This window comes from Protopterus annectens, chromosome 10.part0 (assembly GCF_019279795.1).
Source record: "Protopterus annectens isolate FY-2018-M chromosome 10.part0, PAN1.0, whole genome shotgun sequence".
NCBI lineage: Eukaryota > Metazoa > Chordata > Ceratodontiformes > Protopteridae > Protopterus > Protopterus annectens.
Window position 1 is genome coordinate 730,926,587 of NC_056744.1, and position 21,940 is coordinate 730,948,526.

General features: G+C 39.9%; 1 protein-coding gene across 1 annotated transcript in view; it reads left to right on the forward strand.

Moving 5' to 3' along the window:
- EFCAB7 (EF-hand calcium binding domain 7) overlaps nucleotides 1–21,940 on the forward strand; it is a 1,599,470-nt gene that overhangs the window by 556,622 nt on the left and 1,020,908 nt on the right. The window lies entirely within an intron of this gene.

The window sequence follows — 21,940 nt, forward strand, 5'->3', positions numbered from 1 at the left end:
TCACATAAGTCTTGTCTTATACACATGGTTGTTATGCTGTGATATATACAACCAGTGTATCACATGTTTTGATGCAATTGCAACCTTGTGGAATTCATTGTATGTGCTGTTGTGTTGCTACACCCAAGGATGATCTAGGTGGTTAACAGCACCATTGTGTGACTATTAACATTTGTGTCAGTAATTTTTCTGCATGAGCCACAAACAACTGATCTGTAATGTATCCTGATATGGGATCAGGCTGCTCAAACACGCCTTGCGAATGAAACATATATAGGCATATGTTGTGCAATTGATGTAAACGCATGACATTGCTACAGCTGTATGACTGGGTGCATGTTCCCAGTGTATGGAAAGTGATGAATAACCATGGTAAAATCCCTTGTTGGAGAAAACCTAATTTTATTTTTCTGAGGCAAATTTTTTTCTGTCTGGAATTTGAGCATTTTGTTAGAGTTTTTTTTTTTTATTTTGGACTGTCATTGCATTTCTTATGTGTAACACATGATTATGTGAGCATTTTGTGAAAAAAAATGTTGACAGTTTATTTTCAAGTTTTCTGTATTTGTGTACTGGGGACAAGTAACTGTGCTTGTTGGGGACTATCAGTGGTTTATTTACCTCAGGTCTACTTATTTAGCACTGTACACTGTACCACCTTGTTCAGGCTCTACTGTGTACTTTTGAGGTCACTTTCTTGGCTACCCTATGGGGGCAATTCCTGGTTTCTGTGTTTTCACATTCCCCTGTACCAAAGAAGAAGAAGAAAAAAGCTTTCACTGAATCTTAAGGTGTTTGTTTGGTTCCTGCTGCAGCTCATCTCTTAGTAGATGGCTCTGCTGTGGTTGCTTGTTGTTCCTCAAACCATGAGTCTTATGAGTCTTATTACCCTGGTCCTTTTACTGTAGCATATGCAGCCACCAAAGACATGCAATTATCAATTTCCTCTGGGGCTGTAAGAATGCCTTTGGCAGGCAAAGGAAAACTGCTCTTGTTGGTCTCAGGGAAAGGGGCCGGTGAAGTTTTTTTTTTACTTAGCTAGGATAGGGGTCATATTTTTCAGACTAGTATGCCTATGAGAGTTTTTTATTTTCCAAGGAGTTGCCCAGGAAAGGAGACCATGCTGCAAAAACTTTCCACTCTCCAAATACTGTTTCTGTGGACAGATAGCATTTACAGGGATTTGCTAAGGAACTTATGCCTGCTTTTTCCTTGCCTTCTGTTTTCTCACGCAAGAAAATGAAAGAGTTCACTCTCTTTTTGATATAGGTTTTCAGTCAGAAGAGCAGGCATTCCTTCAAAATCTGAACATTCTGATTCTGAGGAAAGTATGATTTCAGATTTCCCTCCTGAAGATATATACTTTTTTAGAAACTTTATCTAAGCATTCTTAGGTTCTGTACATTCAATGCCCAAGCCAGTAATCAAACTCAAGTTGCCTAGGTAGTAGCCCTACACATCACCAACAGTGGAAAAAGGTTTTAGTGAGAGAAGAATTAAATTCCTATAGCACAGAAAATGTAAATGTGAAGTTGTTCTATCTCACCGTTCATTCTTACTGATGGGTTTGGAGCTGATCTTCGGCTCTGACTCGGCCAACTGCAAAAGTTCCAGGTCTTCAACCAGCTCAAGGGCAACTCCCTATCCCATGATGCACCTTGATCTTCCCTCAGATCTTGTTTCCCACTGCAACTTGATCCGACGTTCACCAGCTATGGCCAGTGAACATTATTGTTTTTTTTCTGTCATAAAACTTGTTTAAAAAGCTTAACTTAGATATTTAGATAGATAGTTAAATATTTAGATATTCAAAGTTAGATGCTTAGATAGTTTAGTAGTTATAAGTGGTCGTGTTGTCTTTAGGCCTTTAGTTTCTCCCTATCTGTTATTCTTCAGTGTGTGTTCTGAGTTAGAGCCCTTTTATTTGCAGGGCAAGTATTTTGATCTTTAGATAGTAAGAGTTCGTGTCCTGTTGATATACATATATATTCTATATTTAGATAATTAGATATTTTTCACTTTATCTTAGAAATCTCATTAAGAGTAATATATTCTACTCATAGCTTAGAGACTTTTATATTTTTGAATGTTTTTTCTTATACATATAGAAGTTTTTTCTCTGTTGATTACTGTTAGGATGTCACATCAGGAGAAAGAAAAATCCAAGTCTGGGTTTAAAAAATGCCCAAGATGTGGGCAAAAGATGGCCATCACTGATGGACATACTGACTGTGTCTATTGTTTAGGTGAGGTGCACCTACAAGAAAGCTGTTCTATATGCCGCTCTTTTAGTGCTTGAGTGTTGTATGAGAGGAAGAGGAACCTCATGGATGGAGGTCTTTTGAAATCCTCCTTCCAAGCGTCACTGGATAAGTCTGACAAACACTCAAAGACATCTTCAGAGCCAAGAAAAAATCCACCGACTCCAAAAACTGGGTCAAGTAAAGCTTCAACATTGGCTCCACAGCCAATGGAGTCGACTGTTTTGGTTAGGAGCCAGTCCGCAACTTTGGAGTCGGTATCTCCTACATTGAAATCCCCTATCTTGCAGTTGGTGGCTTCATCCACACATTCTTCTTGGGCTTCAAGTAGACTTTCTGATTTGGATGTAGACCGTGTGGTGAAGAGGCTTTTCCAGATACCGGCGCTTGCAAAAAATTTTTTCTGCACCGACCCCTGGGTCTTCAGAGGCAACACAAGTTCCCCCACCATCTTCTGTTCCTTCTCTAATCTGCTTCAAAGTTTTGGAGCCAGAGAGCTCGGAACTGATGATTGTGGAGCTGTCAGGGCCAACACCTACCTTAGGTTTGTCATTCCCGACTGCCCTGATATCTTTGGTGCCAACAGTGGCATCTCGGAGCCAACACTCGCCAGTCGGGTCTGGGGAGCATAGCCGAACAGACTTGTCAGTTCTGACTTTTCCTCTCGGGACCTCGGGTTCAGAGCCCTCTATCCTGGTGCCGGGAGAGTCCTTTGAATCCTCAGATCCAGGGGATTCCTCGCATCGAGGCCAAGGGGTCTTCGAGGCCATGAGGAGGGCGTTGTCCACGCTGACAACCACTCCATCAGTACTAGCAGCGGTGTCTACCTCTACAACACATGCTCCATTAAAGCGTAGAGATCCTGAGCCACAGGAAGCCCCATTGAGTGAGCCATGCTCTTCCGAGACCTTTCCAGAAGCTCCCATTGAAGAGGTTCCCAGGGAGAGACTTTGCAAGAGGAAGCATCTGGACTCCCCACATGTCCATCACTTCGGATACTGACTTAGATGAGTCAAAAGGGTCCCCACGGTCCCCCTCAGAGGATATCTCATTCGCAGATATCCTAGAAATTCTTAAACAGAGGGGTAGCTGGAAATCCCTTAACCCTACTGATGATGAGTCAGTTCTTCTGAAGGCTTTTGGGTCTCAACCCTTCACCTCTTGGGTGTTTCCACCCTTCAATGAGTTAATTGAGTTACTCTCTCAGAAGGCATGGGAGTCCCCGGATACCATGGAGTCTGTTCTCAGGAGGCCTAATAAATGTATAACTTGCCCTCAAGACAAAACCTTTCTCTGTAAAGGAATGTCCGTTGATGCTATGGTGGTGGCAGCGGCCACCAATAAGGAATTATCTGAAACTTCTACATCTGTTCATCCTCCTAATAGAGAGTCCAGGATCATGGACAGGTATGGGAAATGTATGTTTAGTTCAGTTGCTTTTGCCCTTCGATCACTGAACTATCTCACACATTTCACTAGGTTACAAAGGGATCTCCTGGAGGAACTGGGAGATACCCTGCAGGGTTCAGTAGCTGCGAGAGTTTCTAACAAGATAACTTCCAAGCTATCTACTCTTAATTCTATTGTGAACTCTTCCATGCGTCTAGTGTCATACCCAGCTGATGTTACGAGCAGAGCAGCGGGTACAGGAATTGCCCTTAGGAGACATTCCTGGATGTGCCTATGTTCCTTTACAGACCCCTTTGTCTTTCTTTATTAACACCCCTTTTGACGGCTTATCCCTTTTTGGACCGAAAGTGAAGAAAACACTTACCAGGAGTGAGAAAGATGGAAGGACTTTGTCTGCCATCGGAGTATGTTTTTCTACCCCAAGTAGACCCTACCACAAAGGGAGAGGGGGTGGAAAGATGTGGTTCCGTAAATCTCAAGGATCTTTCCAGGACAGTCATAGTGAACCTCCCTCTCAAGGCAGAGGAGGGGGGAAATAATGGAAGATGCTGTCCAAGTGGCAGAGGGGGTCCGCAGAATCAGGGCAACAGAGATCAATTCTTTGGGAAGCCCTATCAGCACTCCTGAGAGGAGGCCCGACTGTCCATCTCTGGAGGCAGTCGGGGGAAGCCTTTCTTTGTACCCAGTTGCGTGAATAAAAATAACAAAAGACAGCTGGGTACAAACTGTCATATCCAGGGGATACTCTATTCCCTTTGCCATACCGCCCCCTCTTGTGAAAAAAATCCCAGACGTTCCACCCAGTCACAGGGAACAAGCAGCCATAGAGGTCCAAAGGTTGCTGGAAAAAACAGTCATCCAACCAGTCCCAGCAGACCAGACAAGATCTGGAACTTACTCAAGGTTCTTTTTAGTTCCAAAGAAAACAGGGGACTGGAGACCTATTCTAGACCTCAGCAGTCTAAACAAGTCGGTAAAAAAGACAAAGTTCCTGATGGTCACGCTACAGTCAATACTACCTTTTCTGGGGAAAGACAATTGGATGTGCTCGATAGATCTCCAGGATGCGTACTACCACATAAAAATGGACAGGCCATCCAGGGATCATCTGCGTTTCTGGCTGGGAGCCAATCAGTATCAATTTCGTGTTCTGCCCTTTGGTCTCACTAAAGCCGCCAGAGTTTTCACCAAATGCATGGCAGTAGTCACAGCTCACCTGAGACGTTTGGGATTCCAGGTGTTTCCATACTTAGGCGACTGGCTCCTCACTCCCACCACCAGGCATCAACTTATACATGCAAGGGACACAACTTTAAATCACTGCAATCAGTTGGGGATTACCATAAACTCAGAAAAATCTGCCTTATCGCCATTACAACAGACCGTTTTTATAGGAGCAGAACTAAATACAGTCACAATGACCTTGCGCCTTCCTCCAAAAAGAGTTTGTCTTTTACTAAAACAAATCCTAGACCTGCTTCCAAAGACAAAAGTCCCAGTCTCAGTGGTACTCAAATTGCTAGGAACAATGGCAGCAGCGATCATAGCCATTCCTCTGGGTCGGATGCACATGCGAGTACTACAATGGCTCCTGTTCTCTCAATGGTCCTTCCAGGAACTTCCAATGTCACATCAAATCATGATAACGAATATGTGCAAGAAGGACCTTCAGTGGTGGCTGACATCTCAACAAGTAACTCTAGGCCGTCCATTTGTTCTACCCACTCCTATAGCCACGATGACCATGGACGCTTCCTTGATGGGGGGCATTATCAGGGAAGAACAGCCCAAGGCACATGAAAGAAGCACGAGGCTCATCTGCATATAACTGTCCTGGAGATGAGAGCGGTATTCGTAGCATTGCAGTCCTTTCAAGACTCTCTCCCTCTGGGAACATTTGCAATTCAGATGGACAATATGTTAGTGGTCTGGTACATAAACAAACAAGGAGGAACCAAATCTTATCCCCTGTGTCGAGAGGCCCTGAGAATATGGCAGTGGACAACTTCCACCCAGCGCTTTTTGATAGCAACGCACATCCTGGGGAAATCCAGTGTGATAGCAGACAAGCTAAGCAGGGCAATTCTCTTGCCTCACGAGTAGTCCCTAAAGAAACAGGTAGTGGAAAGGATCTTCCTCAGGTGGGGCCAGCCTTGCTACGATCTCTTTGCAACCCCAACGAACACGAAATGCATCAGCTACTTCGCCCTAATCCCCCTGCTGGGGGATGCTCCAACGGATGCACTGGTGCACAATTGGCCCCTGGTTCTCCTTTATGCCTTTCCCTCGAATACCCAAAGTATTACAGAAAGCGAAGACTTTGGGAAGGACCATAATCTTAAAAACCCCTTACTGGCCTCGTCAAAATTGGTTTCCCCTTCCTTCAGCCTCATCTATTGGAAGAACCTTGGATAGTGGACCTGGTTCCGGATCTTCTGACCCATTCATCGGGGGCTCTTCATCCTTCTCTTTACTCCCTCAAACTGACAGCAGCTTGGCTGCTCCAATTCCAAACATAGCCAGGATTCACAACCTATTAGCCGAGGCTTAACATATTTTAACATCCTCTCATAAATCATCTTCCAGAAAATTATATCTTAGCAAATGGAAGAGATTTTCTATATGGGCATCTCAGAATGATATTGATCTATACCTAGCTTCAGTTTCATGGAATTTCTGACTAAACTTTTCAATGAAGGATCTGCTGCAGCTTACCATTAGAGTTCAATTAGCAGCAATCTCAAACTTTCATCTTGGTGTCCAAGGTTCTAATGTCATGTCACATCGACTCTCTAAAGCCTTTCTCAATGGTACTATTTATTTGAGACCTCCTGTCAAATCTCCACCCATGCCATGGAATCTGAATTTTGTTCTTTCCCGAATTACATTACCTCCTTTCGAACCAGCCTCATCCTGTGATTTGAAATCTCTCATAGAAGACCATATTTTTAATAGCTATCACTTCTGCTCAGAGGATTTCCGAGTTACAGGCCTTGACCATCAAACCTCCGTATCTGATTTTCCATAATGACAGAAATCCATCATTTTTACCCAAAGTTTGTTCAGAGGCAAATCTCAACCAATCTATTGAATTCCCCGTTTTCTTCATAAATACACAAATAAGATGGAACACATGCTGCACAAACTTGATGTTCATAGGCAACTACGATTTTATTTGGACAGGACCAAACAATTCAGGAAAACAGAACAGCTCTTTGTCTCTTTTTTGGAATCAAAAAAAGCTGCTCCAGTGACAAAAGTCACCTTGTTAAGATGGTTATCAGATTGTATTTCTTTCGCTTACAGTTCAGTGAATGCTCCATTACAACAAAAAATAAAGGCCCACTCTACTAGAGCTGTATCTACCTCATCAGCCTTTTCTGCTAAGTTACCATTAGATACTATTTGTGCAGCAGCTACCTGGTCAAAGCCTCATACCTTCATCACTCATTACAAAGTAGACAAGGCCTCCAGGGACAGGGCTTCCTTTGGTTCCACTGTTCTGAAGAACATTGTCCCGCGAGCCACTCGAGAAAGATGGTGTTTGGGACGCTACCCATCAATAAGAATGAACGGAGAGATAGAACTTCACATAAAGAAGTTATGTACTCACCATAATGTTTCATGTGAGTTGTTCATCTTGCCTTCATTCTTATGTCCCACCCTCCAACCCCCATCCAGTCTACTTGAGGTCCGTGACCTCTTTTATTTATGGAGTATTGTCTCTTATCCAGTTTTTAGAGCAGCATATTAATAGTAATAGGTAGCCAGTTGGCAGCAAACAAGATCTGAGGGAAGATCAAGGTGCATCATGGGTTAGGGAGTTGGCCTCGAGCTGGTTGAAGACCTCGAGCTTTTGCAGTTGGCCAAGTCAGAGCCGAGGATCAGCTCCGAACCCATCAGTAAGAATGAAGGCGAGATGAACAACTCACATGGAGCATTATGATGAGTACATAACTTCTTTCTTTCTTTGTTACAGTTGGATATGCCAAATTCTACAGCTATTTTTCCTATGTGACCTGTTTTAGAGAATGTTTTTAGCTTTCCCAATAGTCAGCCTCTTGCTCCTAGGAAGTCAGACTGGTTATATAGGTATCTCAGTCCTATTTCATTTGTTTTCAAATCCTAAAGCTGATTCAGCTGTGAGATTGTTATCCAAAACATCTGCAAAACAGATACTCATCATTCACATTTCCTCACTGGCATATTGGTTCTTTGACTGGACAAAACCAAACTAGCAGCTTTTCAAAGCTCAGATTCTCCTCCTCTGACTCTCTGTGACAAGGATTGGCCACTCCCCTCCCATCAGGGAAAGCCAGCCTCTGTAACAGAAACTCAAGTTATTCGGTATTTTACTCCTAGCTGATGCCGCGGTGGTACGGCGTTAGCATTGTTACCTCACAGCAAGAGGTTCTCCCATTCGATTCTTGGCTTGGCTTGGGAGTGTCTTCTGTGTGGAGTCTGCATGTCCTCCCCGTGGTTGGGTAGCATTCGAAAGACATGCGTGCGTAAATGGACGTACCTTCATTGAAGGTTGGGCGTTGAGCTGGCACCTCGGCGTTTCGTAAAAATCTACTGCCAATCATTAGGGACCGGAGTTCCGCTGTGGCGACCCCTTACTGGGAAAAAGCCAAAAGACAAACAACAACAACAACTGCTAGCTGAAGGACTAGCACAGTTGAATCTTCTCAGCAGCCTGCATTGGTGGATTTACTGTTTCCAGACTCAGATAAGATCCCTTTGAGAATGTCCTTTTCTCTTTTTATTATATATTTTTGATTTCTTTCTGTGTATGTATGTGTATGTATATGTATGTATATATATATATATATATATATATATATATATATATATATATATATATAGATTCACTTCATAACACTGAAACTTCAAAATCTTGAAAACTCAAAACACTGAAAACACATATACATATACTGAGTTTAAACAACATAAATCATAGCACTTTCCACCAAGTGTAAGCAGGGGGGGCAAGCCACCCTGCACCTCCCATGTGGGGGGCTGCGCTCCCCACACCCCCAACTCCAATATTGCACTTCACTACACTAAGTGCAATCTTGGAGTTGATATATTTAAGTAGCTAGGTGTATGAGGGGCGCAGGGGGGCTTGCCCCCCCTGCTTACACTTGGTGGAAAGTGCTATGATTTATGTTGTTTAAACTAAGTGTATGTATGATGTGTTTTCAGTGTTTTGAGTTTTCAGTGTTTTGAAGTAGTATAATTGTTTTTAATGTTAAATCAAAATTTTACCACAAATTATTTGCATTTTCTATGGAGATTTTTCAGTTTCTGACTTGGAGGTCTCTAACTGTTTATTTATGCTGCTTTAAATCTGTTTGATTTAAGGGCACATATTTGATTTTTTTGTCACTATTTGGACAAGTGAATTTTAATTGGTACTGTGAATTTGCGAACTGTTGTTACATTGTAGCTTGTAGAACAAGGTTTAGCACAATTTAAACTGTTTTTGCTGTGGCTAATGTAGTCTAGCTTTGTTTACTGTGTGGGGACATAGTTTATATTTTATTATTGCTGTCCTTAGTCAACCTTTGGTAGTGCCTGCATATTTGCTGGTGTTTTTTCCCCCTGACTTTGTGGATCCAGATGCAGCTTACCCCTCCATCAAATCCAGCTATATCTAAAAAAGAAAAAAAAAAAACTGGCAAAACGTGTCAGCCTATGGTATGTAAATCTGTTGTTGTCTTAAGCCATCCGATAGACTGCTTACCTTTTTCCCCATAACCCCCCCTGGTGTGAGCCCCCTATGGTATGGGGGACAGACATATCCTCTGGGACTGTAACAGTACATGGTTCCCATATGGGAGAATCTAACCCTTTAGGTTCAGGAAAGGTCCTGGGTAACAGACCCCTTGCCAAACATAATACTCTGGACCCAAATATTTTGTCTCCTACAGTAGTTCCTAGATGGGTTATTACCATTTGTAGGGCTGATGTGGTTCCCTTAGCTGAGAGTGTTTTACAGTCATTTAATCTTGGAGACTATGCCCATTCCTTTTCAGAATGACTATAGAGCTACCTTCTTTAGAGATTAAACTAGCACCTTATATTTTGATAGAGACTGTGATGCAGACGGTAGAGCACACTGTGAGTCCGTCAGCTTTGATTCTTCAAAAAGTGAACAGGTTCACAAACCTAAGCAAGTGTTCACCTTTCCACAAATGCTAGCTTGGTTTAGAGATGTATTTGACTGGAAGCAATCTGGAGCTATGCCAGAGTTTATGATTTTAAGGATGAGATTCCAAATATTTTGGCTTTTCCTTCTCTATTACTGGCCGTAGATGATATCGATAAAACTACATGTAAGCTCCCTTTAACTAGTGAACCAGTTACTAAAAATGCTTTGAGGAAATGCAAGGTCTTGTAGCTCTCTTTGCTCCATTGCCATCTGACCTAGTTGTGGTTTATCTAGCTGGCAGTTCTAACAAGAGAGCCTCAGTTCCTTCTAATCACTCACTACTAGATAAACTTTTAAAGTGGTTGGAATCTTGGGGCAAATACTTAGCTCGGTCTAATAATTCAGTCTTTAGAAATTTAAATTGCCAGGATCTTGTGGAAATTTATTTTGCAGTTTGCTTACAGTTAGATGTCTTAGCTTTATTTTTGTTTACTGAACAGAAGTGTTGTATAAATGAGAATCTTTGTAATGTGACTCAAGTTTCAAAACATGCTCTGAGAAGTGACTTAGTAGGTGAAGATATTATTTGTAGAAATGCAGCCACTTGTGTTGCATTGAGAAGGTATGCTTGGTTACATATTCAGAGGACTTAAAGGAGTATTCATAATCTTATTGTTTAAGTTATGTGTTTGTGTCTGGTCCTGCTGTTACCCAGATTATCAACAAAATAGCATAGTAGAGGTACATTAACAAGTGAGGTATCTAGAATGTTTCATATTCCCAGGTTCTGTCCTCACAAGGCATTCAACTTCAAAGAGCAGAACAAACAAAAATTCCTACCTAACAAGAGTTCAGGTACCAAGAGGAAATAACAGGATGTTAATACTTCCAAATTACATAAAAGGGTTCCTCTCCCAAAAACGATTATTCCCCTACTAAAAAAATGACAAAGCAAGGACGTGACTATCACAACATTTCCATTGGCAAGCAGTTCATATGTGAATACTAGGGTAACTGCCCTGAAGGCCATTTTAAGCTTAACCAATAATTTGAGGTTAGAGTCATACCTTGTATTTTGTGTTTATGATGGAAAGACCTTAACCATTATGCCAAACCCACACCACCTCCACAAGGCCAGAATCAAATCCTGTACCTTCTATCTACAAGGCAAAAACCTTAACTATTATGCCAAACCCGAAAATTCAGGCATTTTTTAAAATTTTTGTCTGTGTAACACTATCAGTTTTTTGCCTTACCCTTTGGACTTTCTGTACTACTAAAGGTATTCACAAGGTGTAATTCTACTTTCTACACTACTAAAGGTCTTCACAAAGTGTATTTCTGTACTCATTGCTTATTGCAGGCTTCGATGCATTAACATCTTTCTGTAGCGAGACAATTGCGGTATCTTTGCAGATTTTTTTCCAGTTGTCAAGAGTGTTAACAAACTTTCAAGCATCTTCTATTCAGTCTGTATTTTCAATTCAGCCTCCAAAAATCTTATCACTTTCCATGAAATTGTTTTTCTGGGATATCTTTTAGATTTTCCCACAGGAAGAGCCTTTCTTCCTCCAGAGAAAGTAGAGATGTTCCAGCAGGTGTTTCTGAATTTCTCTAAGCAAAGCCACACATCTGCAAGGCAATTTCTTAGTATTTTGGGATACATGGCATCTATGATTCTCATGCTTCCCTTAGCCGTATTCCACATGTAGAAAATATAGCAGTACCTCAGATCAGTTCAGATTCAGCATCTGTACTCTTTGTCCTTTTAGAACACATTTCTGGGATTTGTAAAATGGAGGTTCTTTGGTGGATCGATCAGATCTCTTGCAGTCCAGGTCTCCCACTCTCATTTCTAATACCCATGCAGACTGTAACCACAGATGCATCAAACTTGGCGTGGGGTGCGGTTTCCAAAGGGGTACAAGTGCAAGCTCTGTGGAACCCACCAGACAAACAGAAGCACATACATTTCAGAGAGATGTAGGCAGTGATCAATACTTTGAAAGCCATAACCAATCTCTGGTCCCTGTAGCTTGTGAAGTTTTACATACACAATGCCACAGTGATGTGGTACATAAACATACAAGGGGGTACCAGATCCTACCGTCTTTTCAGACCTGACTGCAACAGCCAGAGATATGGCAACTCAGACCAGTTTGATTCTGCAGACTTCATATATTCTGTTAGAAAAAAACCTAATTGCAGACAAATTCATTAGGACTAGGGAAAACCGTTATGAATGGAAACTTCATCCTAGAGTCTTTCAAGAATTAATCCTGCTGTGGGGAACACATCAGGTAGATCTGTTTGCCTCCTTTCAGAACAGATAGCTAGAGAAATTCTTCTCCAGGACTCCATGCAAACAGGCCTAGAAGACAGATGCTTTCTCATTCCAAAGGATGGAAATATTTTTATACGCTTTTCCATTGATATCTAGGGTTCTTCTGAAGATCCAGGAGGACTGTCCAAAAATTGTGGTGGTTTTGGCAACAGTGGTTCTTCCTTCTTTTCAGTCTGGCCAAGGGCAATTGCCTCAAACTTCCCCACAGACTAAATTTGCTCACACAAATCAGGGGCTGTTTGATACACCACAACTTGAAAAATCTTCAGTCAACTGCCTGGATTATAGAATTTTAATACCTTTTAAGCAAGTGTTATCTGAGGGCATGCAACAAGTACTAAAGGAGGTGAAAAAAACAGCTACTAGGAAATCATATATGTGCAAATTAAAAATATTTTCTAGTTGGTGCCATTCCAAGAATCAGGACCCCCTTCATGCCCAGCTGCTTGTAATTCTTGATTATTTGTGTGATTTACTGTCCTCCAGCCTTTCTTATTCCTGTATTGACATCTTAAAAAGTTTTGACAACTTGCAGTTGTGCTTTCAGTTCATCATCTGATGAGCTGTACAATTTTAACTTATTGACAAAGAGAAGCTGAGAACTCTTTACACTTTGCTGTTTTCTATGAGCCAAATTATAGCAATGGCATAAGCTGTTAAGTAGACAGCTTAATGGATTAAGGGAAAGACAGAATAACAGGGGTGACAGAAAGTCACCCTGGAATATCCCTCTTTGAATTTTTATCACTGGAATAATAATTTGCCCTTTATTGCTTAATTGCAAAGTGGTATGTCACTATTTCATGGTCATTGTAATGTAGTCGATCGGTGTAGGGTGTATCTTATACATTTTTAAGTACTCTTATCCATGAATGTGGGATACTATCAAATGTTTTTATATAGTCAATCCATGCCATATTTAGATTCCTCCCCTTTTTACAGTTCTCCGCTATGACTTTAACAACAGATGATCCTTTGCTCTGTATGACTTTCTTTTATTGCCCTTTTGTTCTACTGCCATAATTGAGTTTTGTAATAAAAGACTGTAAACTTTGTCGGCATCAATTCCAGTGCATAGTTTATACACTATCGGAAGGCAAGTTATTGGTCTATACTTTTTAGGGTAGTTTGCAGGTTCACTCTTAAGTAGGAGCCTTGTTTTTTCCTGTTGTTAGCCAGATTGGTGTCTGTTCAGGGTGCACATATAAATAATTCTTACTCATAGCTAAATCTTCATGCAAAAATGTTAATACTTTTAACCAGAAGTTAGTGCATCTGGGCTGGGGGTTTTCCAAATGGATGCTTTTCTTAACTTTGTTTGTCTGTCTGCCTGTTACTTCATCCCATTTCATATCCTGTACCATTAAACTTCATATTCTTTCTTTTACTTCTTCTATCCATTTAGCATCTTTGTATGTTCCACAGGATCTTCATAAATACGTCTCCAAAATGTATCTGTTTCTTTTTCTTTTTTTGGTGGTTTCTCAGTTCCTTTTACCTTGTTTCCCAATTCTCTTTAAATCTTTTTTAGGTCATCAATAAATAGCTTATTTTGTACTTTTCCTTTATATTTATATTTGTGTATCTTCTAAGTTTTTCTGCCTGTGCTGAGATTTTTAGCTTATTATTTGTGATAGTGCATGATAGTTCCTAATCTGTTCTAATACTGAACATTGCTTTTACGTTTCTTTCTTAGTATTTTTGTTGATCTGTTCCCTCTTCTGTATTCTTCTAACAGTGACACTTCTTGTCTTAATTGCTTTATAGTTTTCTCTATTTGATGCTTCCATGATGGTATTCGATGTTTCTCCTTTCTTTCCCTCAGTGCCCTGTGTTCTTGCAGTAGGACTTTATTAGTTATTAATTTAGCTGCACAGTAATATATCCTGTTAACTTCTGTTATATTGCATGGATCTATATGGACAGTCCTAATTACTGTGTTCATTTGTTTTATCAAACTTCTGACTTTTTGGGTGTTATTAACCTTCTGCAGTCTATTTCTTTCATTGATCTTAATATGTCTCTCCATCTCTATTAAATCAAGCATATTTTCTCTTAGCTCATTTTCTTCTAAACTGAGGGCACATTTTTTTTCCATTTCTTGCGGGCATTCTATAGAAAGTTCTATAGCATCTTCTTGTGGCACATTCTCGTCAATTTCATCCTGTGCCATCCGTTATTCTGTCATATGGGAACTTACTGGCCTATCACTCCTCAACATTGATTGCGTCAAGAGTTTCCACAGTTTCCTGTTCCTTCCCTTGCTGTCCAGCTTCAAGCAAACATTTATACTGGCTTCCTGTGGAAGGCTCCAAAATATTTTCATATGGCACCTGACCAATTGCTTCCTATTCCACTGGTTTTCCCTTAATTTGGATATCCATTCTCTTTCCTTTTGTGATGCTTTCTGAATTAGCCTCATGAATAGCCTGAAATATGTCCTCTCAGGACCAGTAGGGTCACAAGTTAACTATAGCTGAACAGGCTTTGTGCCATGAGAATGGAGGAACGCAGTGGCCATCCTTTTGCACAAGGGTGGCAATCATTAACAAATCTTGTGAACTACAGACCAGTTAGTCTGATCAGGATCATATGCACAGCCATAGAAAAAAATTATAATGGAAATGATTAACAGTGGTATAGGGAACTGGACCACACCCACACTGATTTCATCAAAGGCAGGTCTTGCCTACTAAACCTGGTGGACTTCTTTTACAAGATCACCAAGACACTAGATGAGGGCAAAACAGTGCATACTGCGTACCAGGTTGCTAGTGAAGTCCCTCAGGGCTGTCTGCTGGGTCTGCCCCGCTTTGGCATCTACTTCTCAGAAGTCAAGGCCAACATCAGGTGTCTCAGACTGACCAAGTTCACAGATGATTGCAAACTAGGAGCAGTCATAGAATCATCTGAAGATACTAACATCTTACAGGAATGTCTAGCACAAATAAATGACTGGTGCCAAAGCCACAGTTTAAATAAAAACTCTGTACCAAGAAATAGATTATAGTAACTTTTGGGAAATCTGCCACTTTGGGAAACTACCTCATTGGTAAAACACCCCTAAGAGAGTAGACCAAATAGTCTGGGACTTGGGGACACATGTAGATAGTAACCTGGCCTTCGACCAACGTGTGCCTAAGGTAGTAAGACAATCATTCCTTATCGTTCAGCTTCTAAGCAAGGACATGGCATCTAGGACCAGAGAGGTCATCATGCTTCTGTATTCAACCATCATCAAACCGATCATTGTGTACTAGGCACATTCAAAAACTGGAACGTACACAGAGGTTCCTCACCAAAAAAAAAAAAAAGCGTCTAAACACAGTGTCCTGTGTCCTGTACAGATCAACTCAAAGTCCTACCTCTGTATTCTGTTTCCTACAGACTTCTGAGAAATCTATGCCTGAAATACAAGGCATCCTTGTACTCTCTTTTGTATATCTGTAGAATGACAGTAGCAAAACTATGAGAGCCAAGCAACTAAACTTTGCTTATGATATAAATAGGACAAGTATGTATCTCAGTAAATTCTTATTCTCTGGAACAGACTTCCCATCCATGTAAGCAGAGCCCTTTACTAACCATATTCAGACATACCCTGGACCTGTGGATGGGAAATCAGAAATTCACCCCAGGGCTGGCACCTATGTCTCTAATGGGTAGAGGCACCTATTAAGTTATGCCTTAGCTCATATACACCCTTTAGAATAATCTCTAAGGCACAACAGCTTGTGCGATACATTAGGGTTGCATGGCTACGCTTATAAAGGCCCTAGTAGTAGTCTAATGTACATCTGTGAACCTATGAACTTATCCCTCTTAGTTCAATATTTATCCATCTTCTCTAATGACTCCTGTCTTTGTGTTACATAGCCAAAGGATGTGAGTTTTAGTTTTGTTACCAGAGCTTCCAGTGAACAGTCTGGGTTTATTTCCCCTAATTGTTGATTGATTTGATCTTGTTCCAGTCTACAGAATTGTGAAAAGTTTTCTTCAAAACGATGGCTAAACAACATTGATTTTTTGTAGAACCTTATTTATAGTCCAGCACTCATAGCCAATGTGTTATTGCTAAAAAAATACAGCTTTGACTATATGGCACTTTGCTAGCAATTTGACGTCTTTGCTCTTTAAAATCATAACCAGATATAACATAACTTTCCTTTCAAGAAGCAAGCGTCTTTTAATTTCTTGGTTGCAGTCACCATTTTAGTGCAAGAAGATAAAATCTCACTGCTTTCATTTTTTTCTCTGTGAATTTGCAGTTTAGTTTTTTATGGTTAAGCAGCAAGCCAGCTTTCTTTTCTCACTTTCAACAACAAGCTCTTCAATTTGTCCTCACGTTCATATATCAAAAGTGGTAACATTTTGCATGTCTATGTATTGTTTCCCCTGGCAGTTTTGATACCAGCCTAATTTGTGTAGCCCAACGTTATGCTTGATGTATTCAGAGTATAAATGAAATGATCATGGTGACAATACACAGCATAATGCTCCTTTCCCAAATCTTAAGCCAGCAATTCCATATTCAGTTTTAACTGTTGGTTCATGTGCATAGATTTCTCAGGGGGAAAATAAGATGACCACACAGTCAAACAGTAGTAAGTAAAGAAATACATTTTTTCTAGAACTCCATTGTTTTCTCTGTTTTCAGTGGATACTTTCAGTGTGATCTCTAGTACCCTCTGCCTTTCTAAAAACAGGTTGCACATCTGGCAGTTCTAAGTCCATACATTATTGGAGTCTAGCTTACAGTATCTAGAGCATAACCTTGCTAGATTGTGAAGCAAATGGAATTGTTTGATAAGACGAGCCCTGTTTATCATTGCCTTTTTTCATATTGGAATATCAATTTAACTTTTCAAATCCAGTGGCCACTGTTGTGTTCTCCAAATTTGCTGAAAATTTTTGAGTAGTACTTTGCATCAGTTTGTAGGATTTTAAACAGTTCATTTGGAGTTCCATCACTTCCTGCAAAGTTGTTTTTAACAAGGCTTTTGAGACCCCATTTAACTTCAGTCATTGATGTCTGGCTCTAGATAAGAGAAGAGAACGTGCCTTTGTATGCATTAGTGACATTAGTATCCCTTGGCATATAGTTCTGTATATTCTTGTCACATCTTAATGTCTTTTGGTTCTCTTATGGCCCTCCTGTCCCTGTCTTTTGTCATGCCCATTTTTTACATGGAAGTTTCCCTTAGTATCACCAATCTTCTTGAAGAGATTCCATCTTTCCCAATATGTTGTCTTCTTTCATTTGCTTTATCTATTTTTGCTGATTTATTTGTTCAGATGGCAGGTTTGGTTTAATTGGCTAAAAATGAATTTGCTTACTTGCATTTTGCCAGATTCCATAGTCTGAAACAGTAGTTTGCAAAATGTCTGTGGTATTTAACAAAAAAGGGATAGTGTTTTCACTGATAGTTGTTCTTTACTTTATGTAACCTCTCCTTTACATATCCCATAATGTTGTGATCTCAGAATTGTTAGATAAAGTTAAGGAGGTATGGTGGTATTGTTAGATAAAGTTAAGGAGGTATGGTGGTACAGTCGGTAAACTCATTTTGTTTATTGATAACTGGGTAAATAGAGTTCAGTCCAGAGTAGTAGACCCCATAGAAGCTGTTTTTGACAGACATTCAAAACACAAACCTAGTAGGAGATAAATAACATTTTGCTTGATATTTGATTAAATGATATATGTGTCTCAGGAAGTTAGACTTCTTGATTGCGAATGATTATTTGTTTTGTTTCATTTGCATGTTTAGTTATTATGGCACGTGACAGGATTTCAGGCCATTTTTTTTCTTCAATGTGTAGGTTTTCTGCCTTGTTCCCTTTCTCCAGAAGACCACTAATGCGTATGCATTACATTTATCTAATTCAACTAAAAATATTTTACTTGTTTGCAATCCATTTGACCAAGAATATATCTCTGATTCAGATGTGCAACATACAACACTGAGAAGATCAATCCAGACAAAAAGAGGTAGATGCTGTCAGATCATTTCTTTGACAACACTACACCTTGTGAAATGTCACCGTGCTTCCTCAAATGTGTCAATAGTAAAGTAATTCTAATAAGTGGGTACTTTCTAATACCTTTGAGGATGTATTGTGTATGTGTAGCCTTTATAGTCTGCAACATAATCACTCTTTCAATATATTTTCCTGTGGGGAAAGGATAACATCATACTCACTTTCCAAAGTCAATATTTGTAGAGTGTTAGTATTGATTCTTTTTGCTATGTTTTCCCTTTCTTTTCTCAGTGTCTGTTAGTTTTTATCTGAACAAAAGCTAAAAGCTGTAAATATCTGTAATATAGGTTAAAAAATATTAAGAGTTCATTACTAGAATGTGAGCCATGAGACCTGTGTAGAAAGTGAAGAAAAATATTTGGTCTGCTGCTTTACCACTACTTTTTAAACTGTAATTCTTAAGTCACATGCCCCAATTTTGTCTTGAAAAACAGAATGTAAACCATTCTGCACTCTCATTAATCTTTATATGTTGGCATTTGTTCTGTATTAAAATCTAAAAGCATCAGTTCCTTGGGAATCTATTTCAGATTCTATTTAGTAAACTACACCCTTCAGGCAATTTTCTTCACATTATCAGCCTTCTGCACAAATTGCTTTTGCAGTATGAAAAGACTAGTTTTACAATGTTCAAACCTTCAGATGTTTTAACAGTGATACATGCTGTCATAAATAACAGTTGTTAAATTGCTATAAAATATATGAAGTCATTGAAACATGGCAGCAGTATTTACTGTAGTGAATTTCAGTTTCATTTTACACTTTTACAAATTATTTTATGGAAATATGTTTACTCGGTTGTAATTATATGATAGAATTTAAATGACCATGTCTAGATGCCTTGTAAAATAATGTATCAAATATACATTAATGAATTTTACAGTGACTAAAATAACTTTAAATGTGAGCTAATTTTAAAGGAGGCAAATGGATGTAAAATGTATACCGTATCATTCCCCTCTGCAGAGGAGCCTGCAGGATTTTCTATAGGAGGGTGCAAATCCAGTGCCCCCTCCATTCCCCCTCCCCCCACACAGCCATTCCAGTGTCCCAATTACTTGGCTATTTCTCCCTAGTTGCCATAAACACTGTTCAAAACTCTGTGTGCATAGTGTTTTATGTGTTACTTCTACAATGATTACAGATATTTGGATTTAATTTACAACTTTTATTTCAAATTTTATAGCACAAACACTGATAAACATTTGCTGAACAATGTAATAATCTTACATTGAAAACAGACTTGGCATTAAAACTTCTCAACCTTTGAAACTCACATTCACTGAAGCAACATTGAAACCCACATTCAAAGAAAATGCATCTGGCCAGTGGAAGGTTGAGTTTACCTTTGCGCTGTTTTCAAATCATAGGTCCACACATTTTCGGGACCGTACAAATGTTATTTGATTTACCTTCCTTAAAATACAAATCTACATGCTGTGGGAGTAGAATCTACAGCCCTCTACATCAAGATGCAAGTATGCTACCTGCTTTGCAACTACCACTGCTTTAAATTTCTATACCAGAATATTGATACTATTTGCTAAACAAAACAGTTAGACATTTTAAGCAGACTTAGCAAGAGCAGCAGTAAACTTCTATTCCCTTGAGGCACACAATTCCTTGAAAATGCACTAGAAAACAAATTCCACATGCTCTCTCTAACTGGGTCATTTTTCTCTCTCTCTCTCTGTCACACACACACACACACACACACACACACACACACACACACACACACACACACACACACACACACACACACACAGCTCAACCTCTTAGTGCAAGAAATCTGGGCAAAGCCTAAAATAAATAGGGACAAACTATAAATGTTGCTCTCATAAACTTAGAAAATTGCTAGAATAACAGGATTTGTGCATTTTTCTAAAGGATATGACATCTAAAACTGAAATGTCTGTTATTATTTAGCAACTTCAATCCTTTTAAGAGGAATATGGGGCAAAAATCTGGACAGTCTGCAAAAACCTGGACACCTGAGGAGTATGCTACCTCCCTCTTGTACATAGACACACACACACACACCAATCCTCTCAATCTCTTAGCACAAGAAATCTGGACAAAGCCTGTTATAATGTTGCGGACAAAGGCCCAAACCTAGGGACACATTTAGAAAGTTGCTAGAATAACAGGATTTATGTTAGAATGCATTTTTGATGTGTTATGAAGTCTGAAACGCAAATACATGTCATACTTTAGCAACTTTAATCCTTAGCTCATCCCAGTGATTTGTCAAAAAAAAAAAAAAAAAAAAATTTTTTTATGAGGAACAGACCAAAAATATAAGGCAAAAATCTTCTAGACATTCTGCGAAAATCTGTACAGTTGAGAGATATCACACACACACACACACACACACACACACACACACACACACACACACACACACACACACTGTAATGTGCATACTGCTTTATGTTTTACTTCTACAATGATTATTAGGATTTCATTTAAAACTTTTATTTTAACTTTTATAACACAAACACTGATAGACATCTGCTAAAGAAAGCACTACAGTCTCACAGTGAAAACATACTTAGCATTAAAACTTCTCTGCCTTTGAAAGTCAACCTTCATTGACACAGCATTGAAACCCACATTCAAAGAAAGTGCATCTGGTCAGTGGCAGATAAAGTTTACCTATGGGCTATTTTCAAATGATAGGCTCCTTGCATGCATATTTAGGACCATGCATGCATACATGTGTTCTTTGATTCACCTTCCTGGTTGCATTAAATTATATTCCTTGTATAATACAGTGCACTTGTTAGAGTGTGTTTTAAATTTATTGATGTTAAGTTGTCTATCTCGCCTTCATTCTTGCTGGATGGGTTCGGAGCCGACCTCGGCTCCGACTCGGCCACTCTAAAAGCTCGAGAGTTGGTTCCACCGGCTCGAGGCTCCCCTTATATCCCACAATGCTAGGCGAGAGTTACCTCCGATCTCGTTTGCCGCTACAGCTATCGAGGTGTTGGTTTTCTACCGGTTCTTGGTAAGTGACTTTCTAGTGTACTTAGTCTATTAAAACCCCTTTAATTTTAATATTTTTACGTATTTCCCTTAGTTTAGAGAAATTCTTATCCCCTTTCTTTAAAATTCCTGTTTTTTTCCCTCAAGAACTTTAAGCTCTTCCCTTGGGCCTTCAGGCCTCTTTTCCTTCCCTAGTGGAGAGTGTGTGTTATTTTTCTCTTAAAGCTAGTTAGTGGTTTATTATATATTTTAATTAGACAGGGTGTAATTAGTGTGTTTGTGACTGTGTGTGTGATTACACCTGTAGTTATGTCTAAAGAAGCAAAGGTCTCCGGATTCAAGAAGTGTGATGCGTGCTGTCAGAAAATGTCTCTGACAGACGCTCACACTTCTTGTGTCTACTGTCTGGGACCTTTGCACCTGCAGGACTCCTGTGCTGTGTGCCATGGCTTCAGCCCCAGGGTCCTGCAGGAAAGAAAAAATAAATTGATTTTAAGGGGCTTACTCAAGCCAGAGGATTCCCTTTCTGTTTCAACAGGAAGCCCTCTAAGGCATCTAGGTCTTGGCTCCGACAACTGAGCCGAGACCTAAGGTTTCTAAACCTCTGCCTACATCGGCTCCGGCTGGAGCCGATGAGTCTCAATCCACAGTTTCTGTGGTTCCTCGCTCGGCTGGAGCCGAGGTATTAAGTTCCGTGTCGGCTCCGACCAGACCTTCGGAGCCGACAACTAGGAAGAGGTC